Source organism: Bidens hawaiensis, unplaced genomic scaffold (genome assembly GCF_021521415.1).
Source record: "Bidens hawaiensis isolate Kalapana, Puna unplaced genomic scaffold, B.hawaiensis_p1.1 tig00001369_1, whole genome shotgun sequence".
Lineage (NCBI taxonomy): Eukaryota > Viridiplantae > Streptophyta > Magnoliopsida > Asterales > Asteraceae > Bidens > Bidens hawaiensis.
In genome coordinates, this window is record NW_027491077.1 from 2589562 (window position 1) to 2608778 (window position 19217).

A 19217-nucleotide genomic window follows, 5' to 3' on the forward strand; every position below is an offset into this window, starting at 1 on the left:
ACCTTCATTGACTTAACCACACTCGACTTCTCCTTCTCTCTTTCATCATCTTTCTTACCATTCTCCCCTGATCTCTCAGCAGTTCTTGCATGACCTTCAGCATATTACTCAGGACTCCGATCCTTCATGGCAGTTGCCACAGCTTGGGCAATGGCAGCTAGAACAGCAGGATTGAGTTGATGTCATTCGTTGTTCCTCGGATTTCGCTCAGCATCACTTTCTTCTCCCCCGGCGTTAGCAGCTGATTCAACAGAGGGTTCTCGGACCACCCGAGGCCTACCACGACGTCCTCCCGTTCCAGCAATCTCCCTTGCTCCAGCCATCGTATTCTAAAAGGGAAAACACAAACGTCATCACTCAAGGAATTATTTAGCATGTGATTCGTAACGTAAGTAGCTAATGACATTGATCAAGTGTAATTAACTATTTGCATTACTCCTCAGGTTCTACATTCTTCCTTTCATGATTTCACTTGTGCTAGTTTCTACTTTTAAACTGTTAATCAACCAAACAATCAATTAACCATATCCCTAACTTGCATATTCTTCCTTTAACAATTAAGCGAACATCCTTATACATTATCTAGCATACCTTACCGTTACTGAGCTTGCTTGAGTGACACATGGCTATCTTGAACTGGCATATTCTTTCTTTCTTATTAATCCGATGCTCTGTTCGAGTCTAAGCATGTAGGATGCTTAAATCTCATAAACTTTGCTATGATACCAACTTGTAAGGCCCCGTAACCGGTAGCCTACATTAGCGTCGGATTTACTCATAAACACAGTTCTTAAAATCAGAGTTAAATAAAACTTTCGCGGAAATGTTAACTTAAAACATTCGTTACAAAACATTATACTCAAAACATCATTTCTTCCGTCTTCAGATGCTAGTCGTTCGATCCATGCCATTTGCAATCCTCATGCTAGCTCTTCAGTCTAATCACCTGCGTGCATACTAAAAGTCAGCTACGGTGAGTGAGTTCTAGTTAATCAGGCAACTTGTCATACAACCACTACACATAACATATGCGTATCCGAAGACACATAATCCACTGTTTAACCTGCTACCGCTTAACCACTTAATTACCTCTACAGCTTAGCCACTTATGCCACTTTATGCCACTTTAATAACGAAGTCACGCATAGGCTTACCCTACCACGTACTATCGTCATGCCACTAACACTCTTACTAGACCCTTGCCACTTCTATCACACCCTACTTCTACTTGTCTACAAAACACTTTATATCATCATGTCATTCATATAATAATCAAGTTACATCACAACATTTATATACACACTAATAACCACTTGGGGATCATTCCCGAATGACGGTACGTGCAATATCCGAAGATCGTTCGCACACTGACTAACCTTCCCTGTCTACGCGTGCAATATCCGAAGATCGTTCACGCACTAACAGACATCCATTCATAACATACATAAATATTTCACATCAAACATTATAGCATACACTTACCACTTAAGGTAAGTGTATTCACACTTCACATCGAGTATACACACAGCCCCGAAAGCATAGCAAGGAATGGGGCTAGGAACTCACCTGAACTCGGTTAACAATTACTCCTTCTTTAGATGTGCGAGACCAACTGTATAACAAATACACATATCAATTAACTATTACTATCCATATCGCGTTTCTAGTCTATTTATAACCCTCAACGAACGGGGGTCCGGGGCAGCGCTCCTGGCAGCGGGTTCTAGGTGCGGCAGCCCCTAGCAGGGTCCAAGGGGCAGAGCCCTTTGCTGGGGTCGAGCTGCCAGCTCAGCTTGGAAAATTTTATTTCTATTAATTGTCTTATCACTTTATCCACTAGGATTTCAAATTATTATCTAATTCGCCATCTCACTGCTATAACGAATTAAGTGTAATTCGTTATCAGATCACACTCTAATTAGCTATCCAGATCACATTCTAATTCGTCATCGTTCTATAGCTGATTCATTAATCTAGTTCGTCATCTTTCATAACGAATTGGACATTTATAACGAACTAGTTCTTTAACGAACTAAACCCTTACCGAACTGGGGGGTTCATTCGTTAGTTCTTCCTTAACGAACTGCTTAATGAATAGGAATTAGTTCGTCACCTTTCTCCTTAACGAATTGGATACGAACTAAGGCTAGTTCATTAGCGAATCACCTTGATGAATTACTTCTAATTCGTTACTCTCCGTTAACGAATTAACTCTAGTTCGTTAATTTCCCGTTAACGAATTAGGGTTAGGTCAGAATGTCAGAGAACATTCTCTGACATCCTTACCTCATACACCCAACTCCGGCGCCGCTCTCGCCGGAACCGGAATATCGCCGGAAAAACGATATCTCAGCCGTTTCACCACCGTTTTCACCGTTTTTCGTCCCGTTCGATACAGATCTGAGCTAGGGTGATCCCTATGCTCATATTATGTTCGGTTATATCCTATTCCACCCGGATCTTGTGACTTCAACGGTTTAACGGTGACGGCTCGTCATTTCGTGACTACATCTAACGGGTTTGAGTATAAACAACATGTCACTATCATTACCTCGGGTCGGAAATCAATTCTTCTTCTATTTTGGCTAGAGAGAGAAGGTAAGATGAGAGAGAGGTAAGTGTATGTTTTGGTGGTGTATGGAATATGTGTAAATGAATGATAAATGGGTAATTTAGGCTTATATAATTATAGATCATGGGCTTAAGCCCATGGTCTCATCTTTATTTCCTTCATGACCCAAGTCCATAACCCATATCCATTAACCAACACTAGCCCGACCCATACTAACTCCTACTCTATTTTATTATTCTCCACTTACCCAAGTAAACTTTCCCACCAATATTAAATAATACAATTAATATTATTTTAGAAATTTGGGGATGTTACACAAATTATTTATTATGCTAATGGTAAATGCATACAATATGTGACTAGAAGTAACATATGTTAATTGATCACTTTGTTAGGTGTGAGTAAATGTTCATTACTAAGGAAATGTTAGTGAAGTGTAAGTACTTTTTAGTCAACATGTGACCATTACATTCTTTACATTCTTTAAGGAAACGTTAGTGTTGTCTTAGTAGTTTATATTCACAGTTACATTCTTTACAAAAGAGTTTGACTAAAAGTGTGTTAGGGTCATGTATTTATGTAACAATGTGACTAAAGGTTAAACAATAGTGACTCTAAAACTATTTCCTGTCTTTATAGATCTGTATTATCCAGATAATAATTTTTCATGTTATTAGGTGTGTAAAAATATTACTAATTAATTAGGTTTGATTATAGTGACAGTTTTAATTTTAATGAGTGACTAAAGACTATATTATATTTTTCAATGGGCCATTTTTCTTGAAAGATGATTAATTGGGCCTTTTTGTTCAAAAGATGATTATAAGGCCCATTTTTGTTATAAACATGATTATAAGCATTTCAATTTATGAATAACCAGTGTATGAAACCACGATTTCGTCATCCTTTCTATTCGCATTTTGCGTAATGAATGTAGTTAATAAAAGAAGGGTTTATTAAATATACAATCTATTATATGAATCCAATTATGATTTTTTAATGTTTGATCAAACTATTTGATATGTATGCATGTACTTTTGGATTTACCGAAACATTTATATTTACTATTCCATATGGTATAGCGGAATTATAACATAAAGTAGTCACAACACATTCACTCTTAACATTCGGTATACTGATTATAACAATCAGAGTACAAAATGAATAACTGTCACGACAATTACAAAAATCAACATGAAAAGCCCTATATATAGATAACAGTGACAACGTATAAGGTCCGGCTCCGTATAAGCTTATACGCTCTTAGACTTATACGTTTCACTTTATATACTTTCATATATTAACAGTTTAGCCCTTTACAAAATAAAAATGACACACTAAGATCACTAGACCTAGCATTAGACAAAAATGCTCTAACAAACTCCCCATTGGATAATGCTAAACTTAAATTACAAACTCAATTCCTAAACTTGATTTAGCGTAACTAATGATATCTATTATACAAATGACACACAAAGATCACTATTATCTTGAATATTTGGATCTATCAAATTACCCATGGATGTCTTGGCAGCACCCCAGGCATTCGAAGATCCGGTTTGTCGACCTTGCTCGAATCAATAATAATGATGGTGAATAAAATTTTACGAAAACACCATCATAGATTCAGATCAACCATCCGAGATTTGGACAGATGATATTATGAGAAATAATCCACCAAATCGCGGATATTAGACTTGAACCGAAATCTTGTGATCTTCCTTACGTCCTTTCCTTGAAAATCCATGACCAAATCAGCACTTTATCATCTTCCATGTCATCTTCCTCTACATCAGTAATCTTCATCTGTAACAACAAAATCAACACAATTAACACACACAACAATAGATACACACTGATGATTCAAACTGTTTATAATCTAAAGAGTCCAACTTACAAACACTCAGTTCCAGACTATCATATATATGCATGTAATATAAAAACCAGCAGACTTACCTTGATAGTTAACATCCAAAGAGAAGATCTGAACTAACAGATATGAACAAAATAATGTGCATGTGCCATTTTAAGTATAAAAATATATAAATGCAAAGTTATTAATACTGAACAACCAGTATGTCGGTCAGCATTGGAATACGTGACAACAGTAACTCCACTAGTATAAGACTAGTTTATGTGTGACTAAATGTTCACTACTAACCATTAGCAAACCACACATGGTTTGTCTGACTATTTGAAATTAAAAAAAATAAAAAATCAAAGAAATGAGTCAAACCGGTTCACCACAACAAACTAATTTGCAAACCCACTCACTGCCACATGTCACTATTTTATTGGAATTCTATTTAATTTGTTTTTCCTCTTCTTTACACATTAATTAGTTTTAACTATAACATTGATTTTTTATAATAAATTTTAATAATTAAATTTAAAAGAAAATCTAAAAACACAGTCTTATTCAATTTATTTTTGTGAATACGCCGATATAAATTTTAAATAAAACAGAATTTATAAAAAATTTTACTTAATTTAATAAAAAGTAAATATTGACCGGCAACAAGAAGTTAAAGTGAAGATGATGAAAAAACATTTCAATATTTTATGCAACAAATTGGAAGTTTATCCGGTTATATGACTAACAGAGAAGCTCACATCACGTTAAAAAACGATTTGGTTGAGCATATATATATTTTTTAATTTTTATATATTTTTTAAATTAAATATATTGTATATTTATTAAAAATATATTATTATATTTCTTGTAACTTTCAATATAAAAACAAAAAATTTAAATTGTATTAAATTAATAAACAAATAATTAAGGTTGTTTTGCTAATGAGTGTGAAAAGTTGAGTTTGGTTTGGTTGGGTAGGTTGAAGAGAGAGAAATTAGTTTTATAGTAAAGATTGAGTTAAGTTAGTTTGTGAATGAGGATGGTCTAAGGAAATGTTAATGAAGTGTAAGTACTTTATAGTCACATATCCAATTACTTTTGTGTGAAAAATATATATTATGGTGATGGTAAATTGATGCGTGCGTGCGAGTGGCTTGTAAAAATATAAGAGGTTGGAATGATTTGCTTTTGCACAAGATCGTGTTTTAAATTTATAAAAGTGATTTCTACAAAGACTAAACACACACAAAATAGGAAAGTGTACCTATCGTATATGTAGAATAGTATTGTTAAGAACCAAGTATCGATCCGAGGACACAAATGTTTCTAATGATAAATCGTTGTTTTACTTTAATCGGAGGTTTTAATCATTTTGGGGTTAATTTTTAAACTTTTTATAAAATATAAATATTTATATATAATATATAGGTGACCAAGACAAGAAATTCTAAACGATTTGTCAAATTATGCAAAGGTTAGCATCTAAGATCAAGAATCCACTCCATTTTATCATTGATAAATAATATTTAAACATGTGGTAAAATTGCCATAGTAATATATGATAGATAGCTCCTTAAACCTTAAGTGAGCATCTTTGGCAATAAGGAGATAACGTGCGCATTTTAAAGTCCACCCTTTCCTAATGTCACGCCATCTCAATGATGTCAATTTAAGTTGGCAAGTAGTTTCGCAAAGTAGAAATATTAGGATTGACTTCGATTTCTCAAACACCAATTCTAACAACTTCGGGTGGTTGTAGTTCATCACACAACCTCCCCTTGGTTGATTTGTGTAGGTTATAATTACAAATTCCGTTAACATATGCTTTCTTTAACTAGCTTGATATCCTAAGTAAAGCCATTTTCGGATTACCGAGATTTAGATAAATACATCATAACTTATATCTCATCATTTCTAAGTAAAATATAAGGATCCGTGGTTCGATAATGTATCAAAGTATTTCTATCTTTCAAAACATGAATCGATCATGAACAATTGCCAATATAATTGACAATCACCAACTTTAAATCAGTAATTTAAGATGGTGAAACATTTCTCATTAAAAGATAATTGTAATATAACCATGTACTTTACTAGACTACACCACATGTTTTGCATATTTATCAAGCAAAACAAAGCTTCTTCATAGATTTTAGATGGTAAAAGGTGTTTTGCTCATAATGAGCATAATGATAAACATTAAGATGAAAGATGATAACAAATACATGATTAAACTTAGAATGATCTAACCAAATGTAGATGAATCTTCCTTCTTAATGATGGTGATGATGGTTGATGATGATGGTTGATGGTGATGATCTCCAAACCTTCAAACTCTTCACTAAACCTTCTATATGAGTGTAAGTGTGTGTTTTTATAAAAGAGAAGCGGATAGAAGTCTTTTCAAGGCTCACTCTTCAAATGGCACAAGAGCCTCTATTTATAGGAAATCTAGAGTGAGAAGCACGGCCACGTGCTAGGTGGGCACACCCCGTGCACTTTTATGACATGTGCCAGATTTGTTCTGTATTTTCTTAAAGGTGACAACGGCCACGTGCTTACTGATGCACGGCCCCGTGATTTTTAGTGACATGTGCTAATTCTTTTTGTCTTTTCTGTGTAGACCTCCATGGCCCCGTGGTTGAGAGGCAAGGCCCCGTGCTTTTGCTTCTAGGTTTTGTCTTTTCTTGTGTTCAGAAGCATGGGGGCGTGTTTCTTGAGGCTTGGGGGCGTGTTTCTTTGTCTTTCTTGTGTTTTCTTATGTTTTTCATCGTCTTTTCGCTTGTTTCTTCGTTTGGGGCTTGGTTTCACCTGAAATTATATTTTATTATGATAAGTAGCCTATATGATATGTTATTTGATAGAAATTGCATTTTTTAGAGATTATTTGATGCTTGTAAGATGTATATTTCTATATACATTAAACATCCCCACATTTGAACATTGTTTGTCCTCAAGCAATCTTTTTATAAATATCCTCTAAAAACACCAAGTTTAGATTATAACCATCCTTCAAGTGAGCTCCAAGAATATGAAACAAACTAACCAATTTTGTGTTAGTGATAAATAAGAAGGAACTTTTGTTTCTATGAGCTTCTGTTTATGCAAAACGTCACGTTCTCATAATGTTCACTCACACTCGGTTTCATATCTGATCATACCTGTGATGTATGTATGTGAACGCTCTTAGTCAAAATGAAACCTGTGATAAATAAGCTTGTAACAAATTCAAATCTCCACCCTTTTGAAGGGTTGTATAGATCAGAAGGTAAAATGTTTTTTTTTTTTTTTTTTTTTTTTTTTTTTTTTTTTTTAGTATGGATGTGGTATTTTGTGGTGGTCCAAGGGGTTGAGTTATTGAGGATGGTAAATACAACTTCTCCAGATTGTCGGGAGTCTTGAGATGTCTTCATTGGTTAGCTACTTTTTCTCCCAATACATACATATATATATATATATATATATATATATATATATATATATATACCTAGTGACTCTATTAAGGTCAGACATCAAGACCAGTTTTGTCGAGGATGTGGATCAGTTTTTCCTCAATCCTGTTATGAACATAACTCCCAACTCTAATGGATCGTTCGACTTTGAGCCTAATAGCCCCCACCCTCATCAGTTCGGTATATTCATGCTGAGATTGAGTTTGACTTTTTCTACATCTTCCTTCGTGGGACCAGTTTCCGCAACCTAAGCATCGTTCATATCTTTTTGCTCTTCTCTTCATTGTGTTTTTGGAAATTTCAGAGAATGGTGGCCTTTGTTCATCTTGGCGCCACTTTTTCCTCACCTCATTGCTAAAGAGAAAGATTCTCTCCCTAAGTTCTGGAGGCAACCTAGGTTTTGTGAAGTGTATGCAGCAAAGGAAATTGAAATCGAAATTATGCATTTCCAGTTCTTTAGGGTCTGCCGGTAAAAGACCAGTGTTGTATTTTACCTGTGAGATAGATAAAGTGGTAGGGTTTAGGTTTTTGGGTTTTGTAATTTGGCGAATTGTTTGATGGAATTGTGATAATATTACCTTCTTCCTTATATAACGCTTCGTGCGGTCTTGAAATGAATAATTGTGACAAGTTCTAATTTACACGAAACATATAACTCACTCAAAGCTTTCAAAAAAATTATTTATATGGCATGAGGTTTATCTCAATGTAACGGAGGAATTGGGTATTAACGCCATATTTTGCATAAATTTATTTTCAATATTACAAAACTTCTTTTTGCTTTTTCACTTTTTAGTAATGGTTGGTTATTTGTGAAAAATATTTCTTGGTTTTCTCTTTAGGTTATAAAATAATCTTTGTTTGCTGCAAAAACATTTGTTGATTTAGAGAATTTTTATAATTAATTGAACAAACAATTGGTCAAGTAATTCCCATCCCCACACTTGAATCTCACATAGTCCTCAATATGAAAAGATTCATGAAAAGATAAAAATTCTGATTGAGTATTATGGGTTAAAATGGAGAGTTACTTCCCTACGGGTTAACGAAATTTCGACAAAGCATCCCGTGTTTATCGTCCGTTTACCTGTTTTTTTTTGTACCTGCATAATATAACACTGCAAACAACCACAAGCATAATCTGCTGAAAATTGGGTATGGAATCATCCATCCCTTGCCCTATCGGGCCAAATTAGTTCCTACCATAATGTCTTGGCACCTATGGCCATAAGAGTATCCAAACCAGCAAATAAACAAACAAACAGAAACGACAGAAAGTAAATTGTTTTAAAACACATAATAATGTCATGAAGTACTACCAAACTATGCCCATGCCAACCTACCTGCGCTGCCAATCATCAGTTTCCCGTGTCCGGGTCGAATGGTCCCCACTGCCTGTCCATGCGATAGCCCAGTCGATCAATCTCTAGCCTCGTCTCTGCGTATTCGGCTGCTCGCTGTGCATCTGAGGCAGGCATCTACTCTGTAATCCTGTTAAATGAGGCGGTAGTGTTAGCTGAGTATTGATCAATTAGTCCATATATACCCTCGAAAGAGTATCGGCTGTCGTGTGACGAGCTGGGGCCAGTCCCTGATGAAGATGGGCCTCCCCTCTGACGGTAAGTGCGGCGGCGGCCCGGCCTGGGTGGTGATGTCCTTCTTCTCTCGGGTACATCCTGTATCATCATCTCTGCCGGGTCTTCCGGATCCCAAACCTGGTGGTACTTATCACAAAACCTCCACACATTCGGGTCAATTTGCTGAACCATTTGCATGCTTTCACAATAATCAAGGTTCAGAGCTATCGGGTCTGGGCTTGGAGTTCCTTCTGTGTCCACACCATAGGTATCATAAAGGTTGCGGATCCAGGGTCCACCGAAGATCGGGATATTTCCTCGGGCACTTGCATTTGTCATGAATAGTTTGCAGAATAGCATTGTGATATTGCATGCTATGTCGTTCTTCATGTAGTACAATGCCCAAAGATCTCTCAAGTTGACAACCCCTTCACTCTGACCTCGAGCTATGACGGTGTGACTGAGTAGACAGTGGATATACCTCATGAGTGGGTCACGCAGTGCTGTGCTTTTTGAAACGCTTGCCTTATACTCTATTGTACCATAACTCAACTGTTCCCAAGCCTCTACCCTCGTTTCACCTGCTTCAGCTTCATCATCATCACCTTCATCTGTAAATGTTGTTTTAGCGTCAAACCAGACGTCTGAGTCAGTTTCCTCGGTCGTGTAAATTCCTAAATCAATTCCCATATAGGTGACAAAAGTTGCACGCCATGTACCACCACATCGAAACTCGATTGCCTCTTCATCCCACATGTCAAACTTCTTCTTTTTAATATTTAAAGAGGCCAAGAATTCCTTTGTTATTTCTGTCACTGCTTCCCCTGTTTGACCAAAAACCCGTCTCCATTGTCCTCTTACAATGTTCTCATAACGATTCCATTGGTTGACGTGTCTCAGAGTGTCTTCACATGCATAGAAGTTAGCTTCGGGATACCTTTGGTTAAGATAAGTTAATCTTGCATTAGCTTGCCTGTCCGCAGTTTGGGAAGACTAGAAATGCATGAACATCCTCTCCATACTTGGCCATCTACAATTAACACCTGAATTAGTCAAAATTCGTGAAAAATTTTCAATTCCCTGGAACAGAGAGCACAGCACGGAGGAATGCTTTAAAAAGCACGGCCCCGTGCTGTTTCCACTGTTTCAGTTTCCATTGATTTTGACTTTTGGTTGACCACAGTTCGTGATGTTTTGGGCACGGCTGGTGTTTTTAATACTGACTTCTAACATATTCAAATTCGAACCCTCGTTTCGGACCGGTTATAACAATTAGGTTTATTGGTTTTTTGGGTGTTTATACCAAGACCCAAAACCCGAATTGTCCCTTTCAATTAAATCTTAACCCTCAAACATTCAACAATCTATTCATCTTATACTAGCAAAATTACCCATATCCTTTTCTGGTTTAGACCCGATTTGATCGATTCGAGAGATTTTAGGGTTAAACTAAACTTAGAATGACGAATTTGAACAATGCAATTGTTAAATTAACATACCTTAGGTTTTGAATTGAACATTCGATGAAGAAATCAGTGAATTATTGGATGGTCGGCGGTATTTTGGTCAAGAAACGTAGTGAATGTTAGGGTTGGTGGTTGAAAAAGGTTATTTTAATAGTTTAAAACTCTTAACTACACTGGGATCAGAAGCATGGCGTCATGCTTTTGGAAGCACGGTACCGTGCTGCATTATGCAGACATTATCCTTTTGATTTTTGCTTATTTTTCGAGCTGGTTTATTTTTAGTTGGTTTTATTTTTTGGTTAGTTTGAGACATTAATTAAAAATTCTAAGCTTCATTAAAACATAAAACATAAAACATAATGATAAAAACATAATTAAACATAGCGGAAATGAAAAGTACAACAACAATTCTTGATTCTAACACGTAACACTAGCGGGAGCAACTTCAGCATGAGACAAAGTCAGAACTTCAACGACCACCATTCCCGAACAAGTCCTGGATGTGTGGTAGTGCTCGTTTGGCTTCCAAGAGCTCGGAGAGCTTTTTTTCGAGCTTAACGATTTCTCGGTTGAGAAAGGTAAGCTTGGAGGCCACATCTTTGTAGTGGCATCCACAACATGGAAGTTTTCGAACCTCAGTAGTTCGACTTTGTTGGTTAGCTCGATTACGCGAGCTTCGGTTTGAATGTTGCTTTCAACTTGGTCTCTCATGATGCATTGTAGCCTCATGACCTCTTTCTCAAGATTTGAGGAAGATTCATGTTGCTTCTCCTTCCTCACTGGTCTACATTCAACCTTCTTGCTTTCCATTTCAGTAATGTTGTGTTTGGTGTGAATGGAATAGTGAGTTTATGCATGCATTATATAGAGACTGGAAAGTTGAACACGGCCCCATGCTTATAGGAACACGGCCCCGTGCTGCTAGGGGAATAAATGTTTCTGATTCATAGAATTTTACGGAGTCAGTGCGTATCATGCGAAAGATTCTGGGGTAAACACGGCCTCGTGCTTAGGGGAGCACGGCCCATGCTTTTTGTTATAGATGTTTTTCTTGTAATTTTTAGCAACACGCGAGAGCTGGAATTCGTAGAATGACGTTTAGAATGATAATTTAGAAGTTTGGTCATCTAAAAATTACTTTTCATTAAAAAAAAGTCCTAAAATAATTACGGGATAAGCCCGGTTTTCCTAGAAATAAGAAAATAATCGGGTTAAGCCCAAAATCCGAACACATTGTGCATAATGCACTTGTTTACACATAAAAATAGAAAATTAAGTTTCCTAGACGTTTCCAAAAGGCTCTCCTCCTCCGAATGGTCCAGGTGGTGGAAAGTACGTGAAACCGAGAACTTGAAACTGGAGTTTTTCGTTGATGTCTCGAAGTTCCATCTTCATATTTTCCACCGATTCGGTGAGTTGAACGAGACGCATCTCAGCAAGGACGTTCATTTCGGTGAGCTCCTTGACGAGTTATTGAAGTTTCATGATAAGCTCGGTTTTGGAAACATGGCGGACATTGTTTCTCGGGTGTCGGGAAACGGGGATTGCTTCACTCATCTTAGTCGGCATGGTTGGATTTTCAGAAACTATTTGTTTGTTTTTGGTTGGTGCAAGGTATGAAATGACACAAGGTGCCTTTTGTAGCCAACCAGTATTCTAAGCACGACCCCGTGCTTATAGAAGCACGGCCCGTGTTTTCGTTATGACAGTTCTGTTACGAACCTGTCTGACTGAGATTTTTGCAGCAAAGATGCCAGTCCGCGATTTTTGGCACGGGACCGTGCTTTTGGAAGCACGCCCCCGTGGTTTAATTTTTTTTTATTTACAAGGCCTAGTTTTCTGAAGGTCTTGGCCAGACCTTGATTTCTTTGATTTCCTATTCAGGGAATTGGAGGGTTAATACCTCCAGAATTTCTTTAAATGGACCATCGATATATGGCTTTAATCGATGTCCATTTACTTTGAACTTTTGGCCATTTGAATTTGAAATTTCAATTGTCCCATAGTCAAAAACTGATTCAACTATGTATGGACCTGTCCATCGAGATTTCAATTTTCCTGGAAAAAGATGTAGACGAGCGTTGTTTAACAGTACACAGTCACCGGTTTGAAATTTTTTGTCTCCTTTCAAATGGGCGTCGTGTAGGCGTTTAGTCTTTTCCTTGTAGGACGATGAATTTTCATAGGCCAATGTTCTTAGTTCCTCGAGCTCACGAATTTGATATTCCCTGTTTATGCCAGCGGATGTTAGATCAAAGTTTACTGCTCTGAGGGCCCAATAGGCTTTTTGTTTTAATTCTATTGGTAGATGACATGCCTTCCCGTAAACGAGTTTGAAGGGTGTTGTTCCTATGGAGGTTTTATAAGCCGTCCTGAGGGCCCACAAAGAGTTATCTAATTTTTCTGCCCAATTTTTGCGATTCATTCCTACAGTTCTTTCTAAAATCCTCTGAATTCCCCGATTTGAGACCTCCACTTGCCCACTAATCTGAGGGTGATATGGTGTTGCCAATCGGTGGTGAACTCCATATCGTGCTATGACCTTGTGCATTAGATTGTTATAAAGTGGGTACCTCTGTCGCTGATTAGGGCCTTGGGAGTGCTGAATCGTGAAAATAATCTTTTCAGAAATCTTACAACTACTCGAGCGTCGTTAGTGGGAAGAGCTTATGCCTCTACCCATTTAGATACGTAATTGACTGCTACAAGGATGTATCTATTTCCGAATGAGTTAGGAAATGGGCCCTTGAAATCTATTCCCCATAAATCAAAGATCTCACAAATTTGAATGCCCTTTTGAGCCATCACATTCTTGGATGAGATGTTCCCGGCTCTTTGACAAGCATCACATGCTTGGACCAAAGTATGTGTATCTTTGTATACGGTGGGCCAGAAAAATCCTGCATCAAACACTTTTCTGATCGTAGTGGCGATACAACGTGGTGTCCCCCAGTTGGTCCTTCATGGCAGTGTTTGAGGATGTCTAAAGCCTCCTTGCCTGATACGCACCTACGAATAACTTGATCAGCGCATATCCTAAATAAGTATGGATCTTCCCAGAAGTAAAACTTCAGGTCGGAGAATAATTTCTTTCGCTATTGATGAGTAAGTCCTTTTCTTGGGATTATACAAGCTAGGTAGTTTGCGAAGTCGGCATACCAAGGGCTTTCGTCTCTTTCCACTATGACGGCTTGGATGTGCATGAGAATTTCATGTGGGAAATTATCGTTGATAATTTCTTTGTGAAGTTTTTCAGGAGCTGATCATTCTAAGCGAAAGGTGGTCTACGGCGACATTCTCTGCTCCCCTGTTGTCTTTAACTTCAATGTCGAATTCTTGGAGTAGTAGGATCCATCGGATAAGTCTGGGGTTGGCATCTTGTTTGTTGAAAAGGTAACGTATGGTGGCATGGTCGGTGTAAACTATGGTTTTGGAAAGAACTAGGTAGGATCTAAACTTTTCAAAGGCGAAAACTACTGCCAATAACTCTTTTTCTGTTGTGGTGAAGTTTTCTTGTGCATCATTAAGAGTTACTAGCATAGTATATTGGGTGAAAGTGTTTTTCTTTGCGTTGTCCGAGTACGGCTCCAACTGCAAAGTCACTTGCATCGCAAATGATTTCTAATGGAAGGTTCTAATCGGGTGTAGTCATGATTAGTGCGTTGACAAGTTTGTCTTTTAATATGTTGAACGATTCAACACATTCTTTAGAGAAGACGAATGGTGCGTCTTTATCCAGAAGTTTGGACATAGGTCTAGAAATTATAGAAAAGCCTTTTTTGAAGTGTAACAATTCCGACGAAACCAAGTATACCCTAACCGGTAGACAATAGTTACGTTATATTTAATGTCGGGTACATGAGTTACCATAGTAATTATACGAGAATACATGGTTCACTGTGTTGATTGTACGTGAATATATAATTCATCGTATTGAATATGCGATCAATCGATCGATAGTTATTGTAACCCGAACGAATCGAGGGTTCAATTATAGACGATATCTATAATATTTAGTGATTTTACGGAGCATTAATGCTTCGGGATAAGTGAATTAAAGCACAGAAAAAGAATTTCGATTTAATGGTACGTCGGTACATTAAACGAAACCTTTAATACCAAACCGAGCAAGAGACGATCGATCAAGCCGAAAAAGATGTGCAATAATTAATAATATGATGTTTTAAGTTAATAAATGTCATGGTTTAAGTTTTTAAAGTTTTTAAATCAGTTTTATATAAATTTCTTTTTTTAAGCCAAAAACGACCGTTTTAGCCTTGTTTTAAGCCGAATTAAACATTTAACCGAAAAACGAAATGAACCAGATTATCCAAAACATTATCCAGATTGCCGAAATCCGAACATGTGGCCAAGAATGGAGAAGTGGGTCCCACCCCACCCCCCTATCTTAACCGATTGGACCCAAAGGGGGATTAAACCCCATTCATTTCTTTTTTTCCATCAAACTCTTGCAACATCCATCAATCCTCTCCAAAGTATGATTCAAAAACCGAGAGTTCTAGCAAGAAAAACGAGGTAATGATCGAGTTATGCACGTGTTCATCTTCGTTTCTTGACTTTGTTTGCAAGAAAATGAGGTTTCAATGATGAAAACCGATTCTTGCATGATCAAGTGATGTACACGGGTTATACAAGGGATCTTGGTCCAAGAAAGGAGTTAAACGAATCAAAACCGAATTTTTACGGTTAAATCTTTGTTTTTGGAATCATAACCGAAACCATGAAAGAAATGGCTTGATCGTGAGTGTAACTTGCTTGGTATTGTGGTATGTTGTTTGTAGGCTCTGTGTTTAGTGGTAGATAAGGCGGAAAGACGAGTTTGTAGCTTGTAGTGGCGGAAAACGAAAGGTATATTCGGTTTACGTTCGGTGTATGTGTTTTGGGACAGATTGTTGATGGTTTAGAGTTAGGTCATGAAATTTTACAGGGATGTTCTACACATGAAAATAAGAGTTCTGTGAAATTTTGGTAATTTTTGGACAAAGGATGAATATTTGGTGAATTTAATGCTCGGTTTTGGCCAAAAATGGTGAAAAATAGTTAAATATCATGAAAATTTCAGATAAGCTTTTTATATCATGTATAAGTCACACACAAAATTTTAGGTCATTTGGAGAAGTCTATGTAGGCTTTTTGGTTAAACGAGTTCTAGGGTTTTCTAGCTCGGTTTTAGTGAAAATGGCATGTAAAAGAAGATTTTGGTTCTGGAAAAATTACAGGGGACTATGTGGATGGCAGGGGAAATCCAGGAGAAATTTGGGATTTTTCTAACATCGTTTGGTATTTACGACATATTTAGTGTTTAAATGGTGTTTAAAAATAGATAAATAAATTTTAAATATAAAAATTAATTCTGGAAATATTTTTATAAAATTCCCCACTGTCAAAAAGTGGTTTGTGCAAAATTTCAAGATCCGAGATTAAACGGATAATTATTTGTGCTAATTATCAAACTTTTAAAGTTAAGACGCGTAAACCGTTGAAGTTCGCTTAAGCGAGCTGACTGGTGTATAAAACCCTAAAAATGAACTATTTTCATATAATTGAGTTAAACAAGTAAAAATGAATCATCCGAAAATAATTCGGATGATTTGAGTAATTTTACCCGATAAAACTGTTTCCGGTGCACTAAAGACGGAAACGGGTCCCGCGGCCGTTCGGGGCGTCTAAACCAAGCTCTAATTTCACAACTTAAACTAAATTATCAGTCAACCACTATTTTCGGGTCGTGTGTGACCAAACTCATTTTTGAAACATAAAAACGGGTAGCCGTGCTAGGCACGCAAAACGGGGAAAACAAGCTATTAGAAAATTTGACTGTTGAACTCTAAACGACATCACAATCTGAGTCCGGAGAAGTGTTTCTGGGTTAACATTGCCCCCGGAACGGGTACAGTACTGGGTTAACAGTGTCCCCAGATGTACCGGTTGATACGGTTAAAAGGTTATATAAACAATGATTGTATAATAACGATCGTAGGGATCATATTACAGATTGGGCGTGTTAATTGATAATGATTGTTATTACCTGCTTGCATGTGCTAAGGTGAGTTTCACGAGCCCCTTTTTCTGAATTGTTTTTAAATATTTTCCCGGGGCGGAAGCATGTTACTATTGAAATGTTTAAGTACATACCGAACGCATGGATTTGCGTGTGTTTATAAATATATGATTGTACAGGAATCGTACGGGATGGGTACAGTACTGGGTTAACAGTGTCCCCAGATGTCCTTAAAAGTGTTTCTGGGTTAACGTTGCCCCCGGAATGGGTACAGTATTGGGTTAACGGTGTCCCCAGATGACCCTAGAAGTGTTTCTGGGTTAACATTGCCTCCGGAATGAGTACAGTACTGGGTTAACAGTGTCCCCAGATAATATTATATTATGATATTGATCTATCAAGGTTTACTCAAATTGTGAAACTCACCAACTATTCGTAGTTGACCCGTTTTCTCACATGCTTTTCAGGTACAATTAAGATGAAGTGATTGCTTACGTGCTAAGTGCTTGATGTGTGTAAGATTTGCGTATGGGATGTTTGGATACATTATAATAAACAGAATTATGTATCGTATTGTATGATGTGTGTATCACCTAGACGGTAATGAAATACGAGATAATGTAATTTGAAGTTTAGTAATGTAATCAGTTTTCTTTATAAGCAATGTGGTTGATATCAGAGGTGTCTGTTGCATCCCGTTTACGTTTCCGCTGCGGTTTCGGGGTGTTACAGAAGTTGGTATCAGAGCCATTGGTTATAAAAGAATTAGGATGTCTTTAAAAGATACCTAAAATATAACCAGTAGCTCAAGTATTATAGGATCTGAATATCAACTAATTATTTATAGTGACGGGATCTGGATGAACTTGAATGGACAAGTGAGTTATTATGGTTCGGAACATAATAACAGACTTGTCTGCACGAGGGAATTCAGGGGAAGTCACTGGGTACATTAATAGGTAAAAATGGCAACATATGTGTAAAGTATATAATATTATTTATACGTGCTAATGTGTATATATATATGTACATATCTTATGGGTACATGTATTGAGAAATGGGACCCGGATAAGGAACCGGGGGGATGAAATAATAAAAGTACCGAGGATGCTGAAATTTCTAGAGCATCGGTTGATAATGAGTCTGACTTATCGGGCCATAGTTATGATAGTACCAAGTTAGATCTCCCGTTTGACATTAACCAGAAATATCTGGTAACCGTCACTCCCAACCAAAATTGATAAATCCCTTACCCCACCAACACCGGTACCGTATATCCTAATAACCCCCTATGTTCACCCGAACCGCCAACCCTCACGTACGGACGGACCTGTACCTGAACCCATTCTTGTTCCATTAAAATAAAAATAAAATAATAATAATAAAATGGATAATAAATCAGCAGATAAAAATAATATATAGAAATATATATATGTATTTCTCACTCTCAAACATATGAGTCATACCACCTCCAGATCGAGAATCACCGATTTTAGCGAACCTAGAACGCCTGAGGACATTGACTGAACAAGTGATAGAGTTTCCCATAATAGTAATTGATAATATTTGAAGGCAACATGGGTAGCGCGATTACCTTGAACCTTGCAACTCCCTATGTTAACCTTACATCCGTTAGATGCCTATACCCATATATGCTCGAATAGAATGATCACCTATACACAAAGAGGTGTTGGAATCATTATAGCATGGTTGGTTATACGTTCGTAGGTGGTATGCCTTGTATGCCGGATATACGAATAGACACGGATATTATAACTCCGTGGTACGTAATCGTTTGGTGCTCACGGTGAGCATGTATCGGTTATGCTGACATGCAGAAGGATATTGAAATCAAGCATAGTAAACATTAATCTGCGTTGAGAAAGATCTATATGTCAGTTGGTGACAAGGGTTATGAAACATAATTAAACGTTAACCAACGTCAGGTTAAGTCCATATGTTATTATACTTGTGGGACATATATACTAGATACTGGTATGTGTAATATGTATGATAATATTTGGTGTGTATGTGTACTTGCTGTTATGATTGAGCTGGTAACGAGTTATACGGTGAAATTAATATTGATCACTGCGTACGGGATGAGTACGTCAGAGTGACATAAAAAGAGTAACTCCAATGATGGAGATTGATATGATTCAGTTGATTGCTCAAAGATAGCAGATGATGATACCGAATGTCGTATCACAGATCACTGCTAGTGTTGATGCAAATGTGATCGCAGAATTATAGATTGAGCAATCACATGATTA